The 14,854-nt window shown below is 39.6% G+C and overlaps 1 protein-coding gene and 1 pseudogene across 1 annotated transcript in view; one reads left to right on the forward strand and one right to left on the reverse strand.

Moving 5' to 3' along the window:
- The window catches only part of TPD52L1 (TPD52 like 1), a 97,062-nt gene that overhangs the window by 67,241 nt on the left and 14,967 nt on the right, over nt 1–14,854 (reverse strand). The gene's annotated exons all lie outside the window — the stretch shown is intronic.
- LOC114219475 (actin-related protein 2/3 complex subunit 3 pseudogene) lies at nt 534–1,200 on the forward strand (annotated as a pseudogene).

A 14,854-nucleotide genomic window follows, 5' to 3' on the forward strand; every position in this document is an offset into this window, starting at 1 on the left:
TCCCTCTTTCCATCAAGGTAAGGGTGAGAATAAAAAATAATAAAAATAAAGTGAGGCCACTTTTAGCTGTACTCAGAACACAGCTGTGAAAGGAAAAATCAGCACAGACCACGGAGAAGACAGATCCACTGAAGCATAAAAATGTGCCTTTCCACTTGGATAACAAGTTGACAGATATCTTAAAAGAGAGAGGCGCTGTAAAGTTTCCACTGGAGTCACTGGTTTTCTCAGCTATCCTAACTTGTTTCAGAACCTAACCAGCTGGGAAGGCTTTGGCAGAATGTACAATATAGTTGGGTAACTGTGAGATAGCTTATTTGATAGGTGATGCCATAAAACCTGGCCACCTTCTCAGCAGAAACTTCCCAGACAAGATCTCTACTAATTATCCTTAAATATGAAATCTTAACTCTCTCCAACCCCCAGCTAAAACCCTTGATTCCTCAACACCACAAAAAGCCTTGGTATATGAGAAGGTATAAAAATAAAAGTGCAGCCTGGGCCCCCGGACCAGAAGCGCCACGCTTGAACCCCAACCTCCTCGTCTGGCTTGAAACACCGGCGCCACCAAGATGCCGGCTTACCACTCTTCTCTCATGGACCCTGACACCAAACTCATTGGAAACATGGCACTGTTGCCTATCAGAAGTCAGTTCAAAGGACCTGCCCCTAGAGAGACAAAAGATACAGATATTGTGGATGAAGCCATCTATTACTTTAAGGCCAATGTGTTCTTCAAAAACTATGAGATTAAGAATGAAGCTGATAGAACCTTGATAAATATAACTCTCTACATTTCTGAGTGTCTAAAGAAACTCCAAAAGTGCAATTCCAAAAGCCAAGGTGAAAAAGAAATGTATACACTGGGAATCACTAATTTTCCCATTCCTGGAGAGCCTGGTTTTCCACTTAATGCAATTTATGCCAAACCTGCAAACAAATAGGAAGATGAGGTGATGAGGGCCTACTTACAGCAGCTGAGACAAGAGACTGGACTGAGACTTTGTGAGAAAGTTTTTGACCCTCAGAATGATAAACCTAGCAAGTGGTGGACTTGCTTCGTGAAGAGACAGTTCATGAACAAGAGTCTTTCAGGACCTGGACAGTGAAAGGAGCCTGAGCAGACACTTTCCACAGCCGTGGGCAGCATTTTACAGCAAGGTGCACACAGTTATTTGCCTTTATTTGATAAAGTTTTATACAGAAGAGAGAAGAGAGCATGTCTTCACTTGAAGAGCTCTTTATCAAGAATTTGGGGCGGGGAGGGAAGAATGGGTGATTTGAAATTTTCTGCAGTATTAAGCTGGTGCTTAATAAAAATAAGTAAGAATAAAGAAATTTCCAACATTCCATGTCAAAAAAATAAAAAAAATAAAAGTGCACCTAACAGTTTCTGGATTTCAGATAACACCAGACTTTGTTTATTCTTTGACAATGTGTGTATGTATGTATGTGTGTCCATGCCCATTTATATAATTACACATACACATGCACTTTGTGGCCAATGGTTTGACAAAAATGGCATTGTGTTTATATACTCCTCTGCCTCTTGCTATTCTTTTTTATTTTTAAGATTTTATTTATTTATTTGAGAGAGAGAGTGATCTCGAGAGAAAGAGAGAGAACACAAGCAGGGAGGGGTAAAGGGAGAGGGAGAAGCAGACTCCCAGCTGAGAGGGGAGCCTGAAGCGGGGCTCAATCCCAGGACCCGGAGATCGTGACCTGAGCCGAAGGCAGATGCTTAACTGACTGAGCCACCCAGGCGCCCCACATTTGCTATTCTTACTTAACAATTCATAATGAATTTATGTGCCGAACGGTACAGCTATAACTCACTCTTTTAAGCGATGGCTGAATATTTTATCATGAGCAAATACTGCATGATTTCAAACACTGCCCATTTAATGGACATTTATTTATTTCACTTTTTTCTGGATGGGGAGGTGCCTACTATCATCAGCACTGCAATGAATATATTTGTGCATGGATCATTATGTAAGGTAGTTTTAATTCCAAAAATTCCAAGAGAAGAATTTAAATTTTAGTAGATGTTGCCTGATTGTTTTCTAAAAAGACTGGAACAATTCATGTTTCCACTAGCAACACGTGAAAGTATTCACTTTTTCTACCCTTCTCAGCAATTTGAGTTACTTACTATACTTTTAACTTTTGCCTGTCCAACGTGTATAACACACTATCATATTGTTACTTAAATCTGCATTTCCCTAGCATAATTAATTTAAGCATCTTTATACATGCTATTGGCCAAATGGATTTGCTTTTCCATAAAATGAATCCAAATTACTTTTTATCCTATTTTTCTATTGGCATATCAAATTATTAGATTTTTTCACTTTTTATTGATATTAATCCATTAACTGCTATATGTGATGAAATTCTTCCCTCACCTACTGTTTGCCTATTGGATTTGATAATATCTTTTGTCATGCAAATATTTTTAAATTTTATATGGGGTAAAATGTTTGTTATTATTATTTTTTTAATTATTTTTCTTTTTGACCTTCTGTGTTTCCTCTCTTGGTTAAAACAGTCTCTCTCCAGTTATTACATTGTACAGAGTCACCTCATTTTTCTTTTAATACTTGCACTGTATTATTTTTCTAGTAAAATTCTAATCCAAATAAATTTTCTTTTTAAAAGATTTTATTTATTTATTTGAGAGAGAGAATGAGATAGAGAGAGAGAGAGCATGAGAGGGGGGAGGGTCAGAGGGAGAAGCAGACTCCCCGCTGAGCAGGGAGCCCGATGTGGGACTCGATCCCGGGACTCCAGGATCATGACCTGAGCCGAAGGCAGTCGCTCAACCAACTGAGCCACCCAGGCGCCCTAATCCAAATAAATTTTGTAAAGTGTAGAATAAGCACCAAGCTTTATTTTTTTGAGATAGTGTCGACTTGTTATTAAAGAATATTTCTCACTGAAACTGCATATATTAAATTCCAGAATATTCTAAGATCCACTCTGGACTCCATTTTGTGGTACTAATCTATGGTGTCAATACCATGCTGCTCTGCTAAGAGTGACTTTATGGTATATATTACTAGTCCATAAGGCAACTCCCCCCTCCACCCAGTTGTCTCTATCATAATGCTTTGTCTAATCTCACACATTTATTCTTTATAGGTAGTCTAAAAGCATTTTATCTAATTTCAAAATATCTTTGTTGGGACTTTAAATGGATTTACATTAAATACAGTTATTAATTCCTCTGTTGAAGTTTTAAATTCTTCTTGGACTGATTTTGGTAATTTATATATTGCTATACTTCTTCTGGTTCAGGAGTCAGCAAGCTATGGCTTGCAGGCCAAATCTGCCCCACTGTCTATTTTTTCTTTTTTTAAGATTTTATTTATTTATTTTATTTGAGGGAGAGAGAAACACACACACACACACACACACACACACACACACACACACACACACACACACGTGGGCGGGGGAGGGGCAGAGAGAGAGAGGGAGAGAATCTCAAGCAGACTCCATGCTGAGCAAGGAGCCTGGGCTCCTTGGGCTGGGCTCCATCTGACCACCCTGAGATCACGACCTGAGCAGAAACCAAGAGTTGGACACTTAAACCGACTGAACAACCCAGGCACACTCCACTGTCTATTTTTGTAAATAAAGTCTTATTGGTTCACAGCCATACCCATTTGTTTTTATAATGTCTATGGCTCCTTTTGTGCTACAGTGACAGGACAGAGTAGCTGTGACAGAAACCTAAAATGTTTACTATATGTCCTTTATAGAAAACGTTTGCAGATCCCTATTCCAGGTTTAAAATTTATTTTCCAAAAATTGATACATGGTATTCGCCAACTCCTAAAATTTCTTCAATATTTTAGTTCTGTTTCTTTTTTCATTTCTAACTTTGCTCTCCTTCTTCTGGAAATAGGTTTCTCAAAAGGTCTATATCTTTCCAAAAATTCACTTTTGGATTTATTTAACTTTTCTACTATTTTTGGTATTGCTGTTTTCAATTTCATTAATTTCTGCTTTCATCTTTTAAAATTCTCTCTTTTAATGTGTTCTTTTCCAGCTTCTTAACTATTAAGTTTCATCATTTGTAGTTACTGTGTCTCATAGATTTTAGTGACTCTGTGTCTCACAGATTTTGGAGGGTTTTCCTTTTCACTATTTTCTAGATAGCTGAGAATTTCATTCTGATTTTATCTTTGACCCAAATGTGTTTCTTATTTATTTCTAATTTTGTTGGACAATCTATTAAAAAATGTGGTCTGTAAAAGCTCTTAATTTTTTAAGCTATTCTTTGGGCCAAATACTTCACTAATTTTTTTTCTTCACTAATTTTTCTAAGTGTTTTGTGGCACCAAGGGAGTTAGGGAAAGAACATAAAGTCCTATAATAGATCCTGTTAAGTCACTTTAACTGGATTGTTCAAGGCTTTTCTGTCTTTATCTATAATCTGCTATCTTCTCACTAAAACACGCCACTATAAAACGGAACTAGTAAACAGTTCTCTCTGTAATCATATAGCTTTTGATTATGTTTCTAGTTGCTCTGCCATGTGGGCATGTTTTATGACTTTATAAATTGTGCCTTTTTAATTTTTTGTGCTTTCTTTCCAATATAATTATTGTTCTTCATACTTTTATTTTGTTTGTTCTTTGCCCTGTGTATTTTATTATCCCTTTTTCCCCCAACCCTTAAAAAATATTGCTTGAGTATATTTTTTGTGGCAACTTTCATCCACACTTTTATTGTTACCCCAACAGTCCCACTCTTCACATAGGCATATTTAGACCTTTTACTTAAAAAAAAAAAGATTTTATTTATTTATTCAAGAGAGAGAGCAAGCACAGAGGGACAGTGTGAGGGAGAAGCAGGTTCCCTGCAGAGCAGGGAGCCCAACACGGGGCGTGATCCCAGGACCCTGGGATCATGACCTGAGCCGAAGGCAGATGCTTAACTGATTGACCCACCCAGGTGCCCCTAGGCCTTTTACTTTTTAATGTAACAATGGTGTGTTTGATTTTTTCTTATTTCATATTTGCAATTTAGTTTACTTTTTTTGTTTGTTTGTTTACTATTTTGCTGGCTTTGTAGCATCTTGTCCATTCCTTTTTTTTTTTCTTGTTAATGTAAACTACCCCTTTCAGTTCTGCAAGTTGTTGCTTCCTCTTCACAGATACCTGTATTAAAAATCATCTGAAAACAAAATGCCTAATACTAGGAATCAGATAACATCAAATGTTTGCTATCTTATACAACCAAAATGCCAACTATTTCTTCCTTCCGGACATATTATTCCTACATCGTTTCCCCCTTGCTCCTGAAAGACGAGAGCTTTGATTCCCTCTGCATGTGGATATACCTGCCTCTACGGTAAAATCCCAGAAGCTGATGATCTCAGAGCCAGAGGGTCACATGTAACTTTGGTTTGGTCAGTCCGAAACTTTCGCAGGAGATTTGTGAGAACAACAAGGAAGAGGCCGCTTTTCAGTCACTTCTGCTATTCCTGAAGCCAAACAGTCTGGGAGTCACTGGCTTTCTGTGGCTGAGGTCACAGTGGTCCCCTCTAACTTCACGGAGTGACCCATCCGTTTTACTGGTACAGACGGGAACAGGTGTAGTACGGTTCTGAAGCCAATGGCAGGAGAAGCAGCTTCGTGACAAGGCAAACCCCGACGGCCGGCCGTGGCTTCTTCATCCCAACTGCTTCTTAATGGTAGCGGTGGCACAGTAACACTGGCCCCAGTTCTTGGGAGTAGCTTTAAGAGCTCTTCCTTAAAGTCTAGAGTTTACTACTTCAGCTATACAAAGATTCTGTGGCCATTTAACATGGCTCCATAGCAAATTCCTTCCTGTTTAAAATAAATGGATGGCCGGGGGAGGGGGGGTGGCTCAGTCAGTTGGGCAGCTGCCTTCGGCTCAGGTCATGATCCCGGGGTCCTGGTCTCGAGCCCTGCATGGGGCTCCCTGCCCCGTGGGGAGCCTGCTTCTCCCTCTGCATGCCACTCCCCCTGCTTGTGCTCTCTCTCTCTGTCAAATGAATAAAAATCTTTCAAGTAAGTAAGTAAGTAAGTAAGTAAATAAATAAATAAATAGGTTCTGTCTTCTGCAATTGGATCTTGAGTGGTACTTCCTGGATCTTTCTCCCCATACAACTTCCAATTTTTTGCTGAGATCATAATAATTTAGTACTTTTGGTTTTAGACCAAGTTTCCTTTTCAATGTCTCTTCTATGTAAGAATCCTTACTTAGCTCTTACGTTAAATATCACTATCATTATTTGTTTACATTGAACCAACATTTGAGTATCAACCAAGTTGCGAGGGAATGGGCTTTGCAGGAAGAAAACGACACTAAGACTTGATCCCTGTCTTACTGTTCTATAGTCACCTTCACCGATTTTATAATTTATAGTATTTTATAAATATTTTCCAATTTTATTCTCATACAATTCAGTGATATTTTCCTCATGGTTTTTATTAAAAGTATTTCCCTGCAGGTCTTCCAAGTGGAGTCATACAGAGAAATCTCAACAACATAGAGGTGTGCTTCTCTGTTCAAGGCCCTTTACAAGGCACCCTTCACCTACGCTGCTTTCACATATTTATGTCCCGTCATTTTGTACAAAAACCTGGCTCCAAGCTCACCCCTCCAAGAGGTTCTCCTGCACAGTGACCCAGGCTGGCCAGCCTGAACCTTCTGGATGCTCCAGTGTTCTACATGTACCTTTAATGCTACTTTCCAAGTATTCTTTTCACTCCTATTTTTCATTGCTATTTATTGTATAAGGACTGATTTCTATTGGAAATTCCTCAAAAAGGGGGAATTGGACTTTTTGGCTGTCCCCATAGTTTTTAACACAGTGACTGGCATGAAGTACTCAAAAATAACATACCTTGCATGCTTAATCCCCATAACATATATGTGTGTGTATTCATACGTGGCATATAAACACAGGCGCACACACACGGTGATTTTTGAGTCCTTGGTGCACAAGAAGCTTAAACTTCCTCATCCTCCATCTACTCATCTGTGAGGTAGAGACACAGTCACGTACTGTGGAGCTATGTTCTGGAGAAGATTAAATGGGATCCTGTATGGCAATGCTTCCTTAGCCACTGACCAGGGCCCCAAGGTGAGGAAACTGTGGAGATGATAATGTCTGACAGCCAAGCCAGCGCTCCTCACATCCTCACTCCCTCAGCTATTCTCAGCCAAATTTATTTCATGGTCTTTCCGATGTACTCCCAAAGCAAAGGCAACTTTAAGAAGCAGCCATACCAACACCTGGAATGTCATCACATACCCAGATGGCAGGTTCCCTCCCTTTCTACCTTCAACCAACTCTCAAAAACCACCCCCTCAACAATCTTCTATTACAGAGGGAGCCACTTCTTTTCACTTCACCCTCTAAAAATGCAACTCCTACAACACTTCACTCACGACTTCCAAAAAAGGCAGCTTGTACTTACACGTGGCAAAAAGTGGCACAGCACCGTGTGTTTGCTCGGGGCTTACATATTTCCCCCATGCCTTTATGTGCTTTTGATGTTTGCACATCTGCCTTAGAGAAGTCACAGTTGCTGTTTAAATTGGTTTGTACCACGCCCAGCCCAGTAACACACAAATACTGGCTAAAGAAAGGTGCCTGGATGTGACTCAGCATCTGTGCCTACCTACCTTCCTAGGGATGCTGGTCATTATGCTTAACTGGTTTCTAGAATGTATAGCTGCCGAGGAACACAGTAGTACCTCCCTAAACCCAGTACTGTCCAATGTAGGAAACAAAGGCAAAAAAAAAAAAAAAAAAAAATTAAATCTCCTTACTACTTATAGCCCACGGACAAGTCCTTGAAACAGAGTGACATTCCTCTAGGAGCTCAGCTGCCTCGATGGTAATACTTTGCTAAGCACAAGAGGCAATCTTAGCTTAACATTACCCCTACCCCCCAAAATCCTGTAAGTCTACTTTAACATATACAAATTCCTTTGGAAAACTTCCTTTATTTCTACCCCACCCCAAGATATATATTGGCAATCATCCCCCAAGCATTTGAGCCACCAATATACATCTGAAGGGTCTCATGACTAAGCTTTTATTAGACAGTAATAAATGACCTTTTCCCAACAATAGCTAGCCCCCTCAGGGTCCTGGAAACCTTGCTTCCAAAATTCCTTAGAGACTTAATGCTATCCCTAAGCCCCCCCCCCCAACTTGAAAGGATATAATCAGTCATTCCTCACAACCCCAGTGCGGCTCCTTCTGCCCATGGGTCCTGTCCCCATGCTTTGATAAAACCACCTTTCTGCACCAAAGATGCTTCAAGAATTCCTTCTTGGCTGCTGGCTCTGAAACTCAACATCTTTCCTGCATCAGTGTCCTTGAGGCAGCCTTGTCCATAAGAACTGCCCTGAAGGGGTGATCTAGACAAGAGTCACCAGGAGAGGGGCAGTCCAAAGTCAACTTTCCAAATGAAGCCCAAGTGCCCCCCAGAATCTTCCTCATGTCCCAGAGACTCCTTAGACCCTGGAATCAGTAGACTATCCAATACTGACTCCCTGTAGGTCTCCTGGAAAATCCTGGCCCTTGTCAACTTGGGAGAAGAAAGAGTCTGCCCTAGTTCATCATACCCTCAGAATCTATACATTGCATGGCACATAGAAGAGGTTCACCAAACGTTTGTCAGTAAATAAATATCATAAAATAGTATATGCTTCTAACTAGGTCTGCCCTCGGTGCTAGTATAAAATACCCAAATTCTTTTTTTATTTTTTTATTTTTTAAGATTTTTATTTATTTGGGAGAGAGAGAGAATGACAAGAGAGAGAGCACGAGAGGAAAGAGGGTCAGAGGGAGAAGCAGACTCCCCGCCGAGCAGGAAGCCCGACGCGGGACTCGATCCCGGGACTCCAGGATCATGACCTGAGCCGAAGGCAGTTGCTCAACCCACTGAGCCACCCAGGAGCCCTAAAATACCCAAATTCTATAGTGATTCATAGTCTAATATTTATAAATCCCATGATGCTGATTAAGTCTTGGTTTGGTTTCTTCTCCCTCTTTTTTCTGTAGAAACTAGACAGCATGTACACAATAAGGTAAAATAGCTTGTTGGCCTCGACGCGATTGCTGAACTCCCCAGCTGCCTTAGTTCTTTTGTTGTACCCTGACTGAAATGTTTCCTGAGTCTCTTAGACAGGTGTGTTATTTAGTTCTCTTGATTATTCCTAAGTTTTCCTGAAGAGGTACTTGTATTCTGACCTCTTAGTTCTCCTGAATTTTGGTCTTGGTATCATTATGTCTGCTAATCATTTAGATCATATATTATCAAGTTTGCTAATTAATTACTACAAATTAATTACTACAGGGTATAAATTAAAAAATTATGACATCATATTCATTACTTGGTTCACTGCCAACAGATTCTTCACCTTCTTGGATTTTCTTTTTAAATATATATATCTTGGGGGCATCTGGGTGACTCAGTTGGTTAAGCATCTGCCTTCGGCTCAAGTCATGATCCCAGGGTCCTGGGATCAAGTCCTGCATTGGGCTCCCTGCTCAGCGGGGAGTCTGCTTCTCCCTCTCCCTCTGCTCCCCATCCTGCTCATGCTCTCTCTCTCTCAAATAAAATCTTTAAAAAAATTTTTAAAAGATAAATATATTTTATTTTTAAGTAATCTCTATACCCAAACTGGGGCTTGAACTTATAACCCCAAGATCAGGAGCCTCCTCACACTCCATGGACTGAGCTAGCCAGGCACCCCTTACCTTTCTAAAAGAAAAAAGCCAACTGTAGACTCGAACACAACCTCTAAGATTACTCTAAGCCATCATTTTCCCCTATTCTGGTTCTAGCCTTGTAATTTGCACAAGAGTAACACCAGCCTCCTTCACACTACCAGAAAGTACCATGAATACTCACAATTAGATGTACCTGAAAGCATTCAGCTAATATAAAGGGCTATGCTAATAGCAAGTCATTTGGCTGTGATTCTGTGGGCCCCTAGAACAGAAGCTGGTAGGATTCTGTTTCTTTATTTAAAAGAACTCTGAGCAAGTAAATACAAAACATTCTTGATACTGAATATATCATTAGAAGGACCAGGAAACAGTATCTTATATAGATGCTAAACAGTCTCATTTTGTGTTTTCAATTGTAAGTGGAATTATCCAGAATGTAGTAATTAACACTATCCTTCATGTTCTCTAATCAAGAAACAACTGACTGGTTATAGCCATATATATATATATATATATATATATATATATATATAGTTTATATATATATATATGTAGTTTAGTTACTGAACATATATATATAGTTTAGTTACTGAAAAATTATGTACCATATTTAATTTGCAAATTCTAATGTGTCAGTAATTTCAGGACCTTCAAAGTTAAAGTAAAATTTTAATCAATTAAAAAATGTTATAAACCATGCTTGGCACTAACTGTATCCAATTAACTACAGCAGGTGGTAGGTAATTGTGGAAAAACACTTACTGCAGATTGCAAATAAATCTGTCTTTTGAAAATGTAATAGTACAAGACTGCCTTTCTTTTCCCCTTGCTTCCCTCCTTTCTCCCTTTTCTCCCTAAAGGAGTCAAATTGGCTTACAACATTATATATGATGAACTAACAATTACATACAAATAAAACAGGGGAGTTGCACAGTGGTTATTTTAAAACAGAGGTTGAATTGAGCTGTTTGATGATGCTCAAAGACTGAGTGTAACAGTCACCCACATGATAGAGCACAAACTGAGGAACAGCAATACCCAGAGCTGTGGGTTCAGGGTGAGGAAAAAGGTGGGGTCAGGTTGGTATCAGAGTTTTGTCCAGTGGTGGATTCAAGTGTGCTCACACTCCAGGTAGAAGGTGACTTTCCTTATTGAAATGGTTTTTAAACATCCTCCCTTAACCAGACAGTCCATAAGATGCTGCTCCCCAGAGCAACACAGCCCTTTCCAAGTATTTCTTGGAATGCTTAGATAACAGTATCATGCATGAGAGCAGAAAAGACTCACTTTAAGTAAGAGCTTCCTTTTCAGCATTTTTGTCCATAAAAAGATCACGGGTATTCAGAGTGAGTAAATTGAAGGAATAGAAAAAAAAAAAAAAAAAAAGAAGTTAGTACCCTAGAGTGAAAAGAAGGAATGGAAGATCACTCTGCTGTCTTGAGCTTTGTCCTATGAAAAGGAACTTGTGCCTTAAATACATACCAGGGACAATGAAATTATGAGCACTGTAAAAACAAAACAGTAGTGTAATTCTCATTGTAAATAATGAAACAGAAAGAGAAAAAAGAAATACAAAGAGAAAGGACAGGAATTGAAATCAAAATGGGAAAAGGATGATCTGCTTGTAAAATACTTTGAATGATTTTTCAAGTTAAGTATTCAACTACTAATATGAAGGAAAACTAGCATCCTATAGTGTTAAACAAGCGCTTTGAGCTCTGCTGCGGGGCGGGGGGGGGGGTGTTACTGTAATTCCGATTCACACTGAGGGAGTCCAGTCTCTGAGCAGCTGTCTGCAACCGGGAGGCAGAAGGGGACAGCCCCAGGTCTCTGGGGCTGTGCTGTCCTGCCTTAAACAGCACGCAGTGAGGGTGGGCTTGGGTAGCTCTACAGTGCACTGCGATAAAGGAGAACGAAGGAGAGCTGACACAGTGTTTTGCTCTGGAATTTCACCATCTCCTGGAGAGCTCAAATTGATCAGGAAAGTGACTGAGGAAGTTGCGTCCAACCTATAGGACAAAAACCACGAGGGGTGCCTGGAATTTAGTCAGACATGTCTGTGACGATGGAGTGGCCTGAAGAGTATGAAGGAATTCGGGGTTACATCAACGGTCTCTATGGTTGGGTGGAAAGTCACCTTTCTGTTTTGTAAGAGCCAAAAAAAAAAAAATGCAAAATCCAATCAAGTGATGTGGGGGCTGCAGGTTTCCCTTGAGAAGACATGGAGTTATGGACACGGCAATTATAACTTCAGCAATTATTCACCAGGGTCACCAGTGGGAGTCCAGGCAATGCCCCAACACCAATCGCTGGCCTTTGTACAAACAACCTCAAGAGTACTCAGAAAGCCACCCCTCTCTGTTGGGAAGGAAGCTCAGTTAACCCTAGCGTCTTGCACAGAGTATCAAATCCCAGAGAATAATCTACAACCACCACTCCACTAACCCCTCATTTCACAGCCCCCCTTTCCCAATTTATTGTTTTCCTTAGCATTTACCAACTTCCAGTATATCTTTCATTAATTTGTGTTGTCTATTCTTTGCCTCCTCCCAGGAATGCGAACTTCCTGAGAGCAGAAATTTTCATTTTGTTTGCTCATGTTTTCCTGGAGCCTAGAACAATGCCTAGTACACAGATAGTTTAAGTGGTTATTGAATGAAGCAATGAACGGATTTAAAAAAAATGAATAAAACCAAAACCAAGAACTAGTGTTTTTGTAAAAGGCATCTGGATATTTGGTATTTTATATCATGTTTGAAAGAATGTGGTCTATTGAGAGACTACCTGTATTATAGTTACAATTTTAAATGTTTGATTAGGTAACTGATTTAATGTGACTTTTAAGTGGAAATTTGGCTAGGTTCGTAAGTAATATTGGAACATTTAAGAGAATTCTAGATTTACTGTATTTATACACTTGATTTTTAGATTTATAAGGTTTAAGTATTCAGGAAGGCTAGTCAATTAGAAAACTGAAGTACTTAAATATGAAATTGAGCATATCAACTAAATCTGTATACCAGTTACAAAGTTCCTTTAAAAGTCTTTATTAACATTTGCTAATTTTACCAACAGAATAAGATTTGCAAGTTGTACCTAGAAGTATGTTTTCTGAATCTGACTTTAATGAACAGAATGTTAACTTTTAAATTTTAAACTTAAATTTTAAATTTTTAAATTAAAAATAAACGTTCAAAAGAGTCTTTTCAACAGGACAGAGGGAAAAATCACCACAGTGTGCTGCCGAAGGTGAAAGGCTGCATATATGTACAAAGAGAATCACAGAAAACCCAAGTCCTTGTTTTGGGTGCCCTCACTTATAAGAAACTAGCCCCGGTCAATCCCCTAATCTCTTGGAGTGTTTTCATCCACAACATAAGATTGCATGAAAGTCCCTGGAATTCTAAATGATGACACTGTTCCTTAAGGACATAAGACAGATTCAAAATGCTGCAGGGGCTGAGAAGAGGGGGGATTCCTTGCACGGGGAAAATCAGTTCACCAGTGGAGAGAGATGTGACAAGTCCAGATGAAGGGAAACAGCATTCGAGGCAGACAAAACCACATGAGCAAACGCTCTCGCATAGGAAAATGGAAAGTGGGGAGTCAGTGGAAAATGTTCAGTGGTGAGCCAGCCAACAAGTCTGGTCAAGAGAGCACTCCACCACCCCACCAATGTGTTGAAGAATCTGTCTCACAGGTCAAAAAGCTAATGTATTAGCAACCTTTACCACATCTGCCAGAATATAAGAAACAGTTTACTAACACCTTGATAGTATTTACATAGGACCTAAACAAACAATTAGTTATCAAAATTATTTTATCCAGTTTATTGAGATTAGATTTTACAAGAAGGATGTTTTTACTCAGTAATTTCTTGGCACCTTATTTAAAAATGAGCTACATTACTTCATTAGCCTAAGATGAATGATGACTCAAATATTCATCTTACAGAATACATCTTCAGTTCTATGAAACTGAAAGAATACCCACATAACCTGATATTTCTGTAAAAATTCTCGACAAAGCTAAAAATACTCTCCACTGAAAGGTCAGTAAAATTTGGAGATGAATGGATTCATATTCATCAATATTTCAAACCCTAGCAGGCTATCAGCGAGGTCTTGGGGGAAGTGGCACATTCAGGGAAGGAAATAAGCGTTTTTCAAGTTTCATTCAGTAACTACTTGCAGCCTGCATAATGTTTTTAAGCAACACAAGAATACAGACATATTTTCCCCTAAATCTTTATAAATTAGCTAAGCAAAACAGGCCACATGTACATTATAAAAGAAAACGTCACCAAATTATTGTAGCTTCCATTTCTATAAAGGAGACTTTCAACTGTCCAGTTAAAATAATTTGTGCTGACCCAAGATTTTCAAATGCATTGAAAATCAGCTGCTCAGGCAAACCACTCCCCATGGGACTGGGTTGAAGCTCTCCTCCTCATCCCTCTTCCACCTCGTTGGAACCCCCACACCAGGACAACCAGGAAAACATGGGCACCCAAGCACACGGTCCATCTGCACATCTCACACTGAGAGTCTCAGTATTTGCTCCGTATTTGTTCAGTGGAGGTTAGAGAAACAGAATACCCATTTCTTTGTAAAATATACATCAGGTATCCAGTGACCTCTTTTCTTTTGAGCTGTCCCACAACAAAACTCTATTTCCACAGAAAATTTGAATGAGCAATGCAGAATTTACTAACTGAATTTACTAATTTACTAAATTTACTAATTTACTAACAAAATTTACTAATATCACAGGCAAACTAGGAGGGGATTTATAACTTTTCCTGGGCCGACATCATTAGAAGCACCTCTCTTTTTTCTTTTTTTTTTTTTAAGATTTTATTTATTTATTTGACAGAGGGAGACACAGCGAAAGAGGGAGACACAGCGAGAGCAGGAACACAGGCAGGGGGAGTGGCAGAGGGAGAAGCAGGCTTCCCGCCGAGCAGGGAGCCTGATGCGGGGCTCGATCCCAGGACCCCAAGATCATGACCTGAGCCGAAGGCAGATGCTTCAAGACTGAGCCACCCAGGCGCCCCTAGAAGCATCTCTTTTTCTAAGTTTCTCCCTCTCAGCCCTCAGGCATCTCCTTCTCTCACATTCT

This window comes from Eumetopias jubatus, unplaced genomic scaffold (assembly GCF_037043125.1).
Source record: "Eumetopias jubatus isolate StellerSeaLion01/CBP00866 unplaced genomic scaffold, mEumJub1_p1.0 scaffold_6, whole genome shotgun sequence".
NCBI lineage: Eukaryota > Metazoa > Chordata > Mammalia > Carnivora > Otariidae > Eumetopias > Eumetopias jubatus.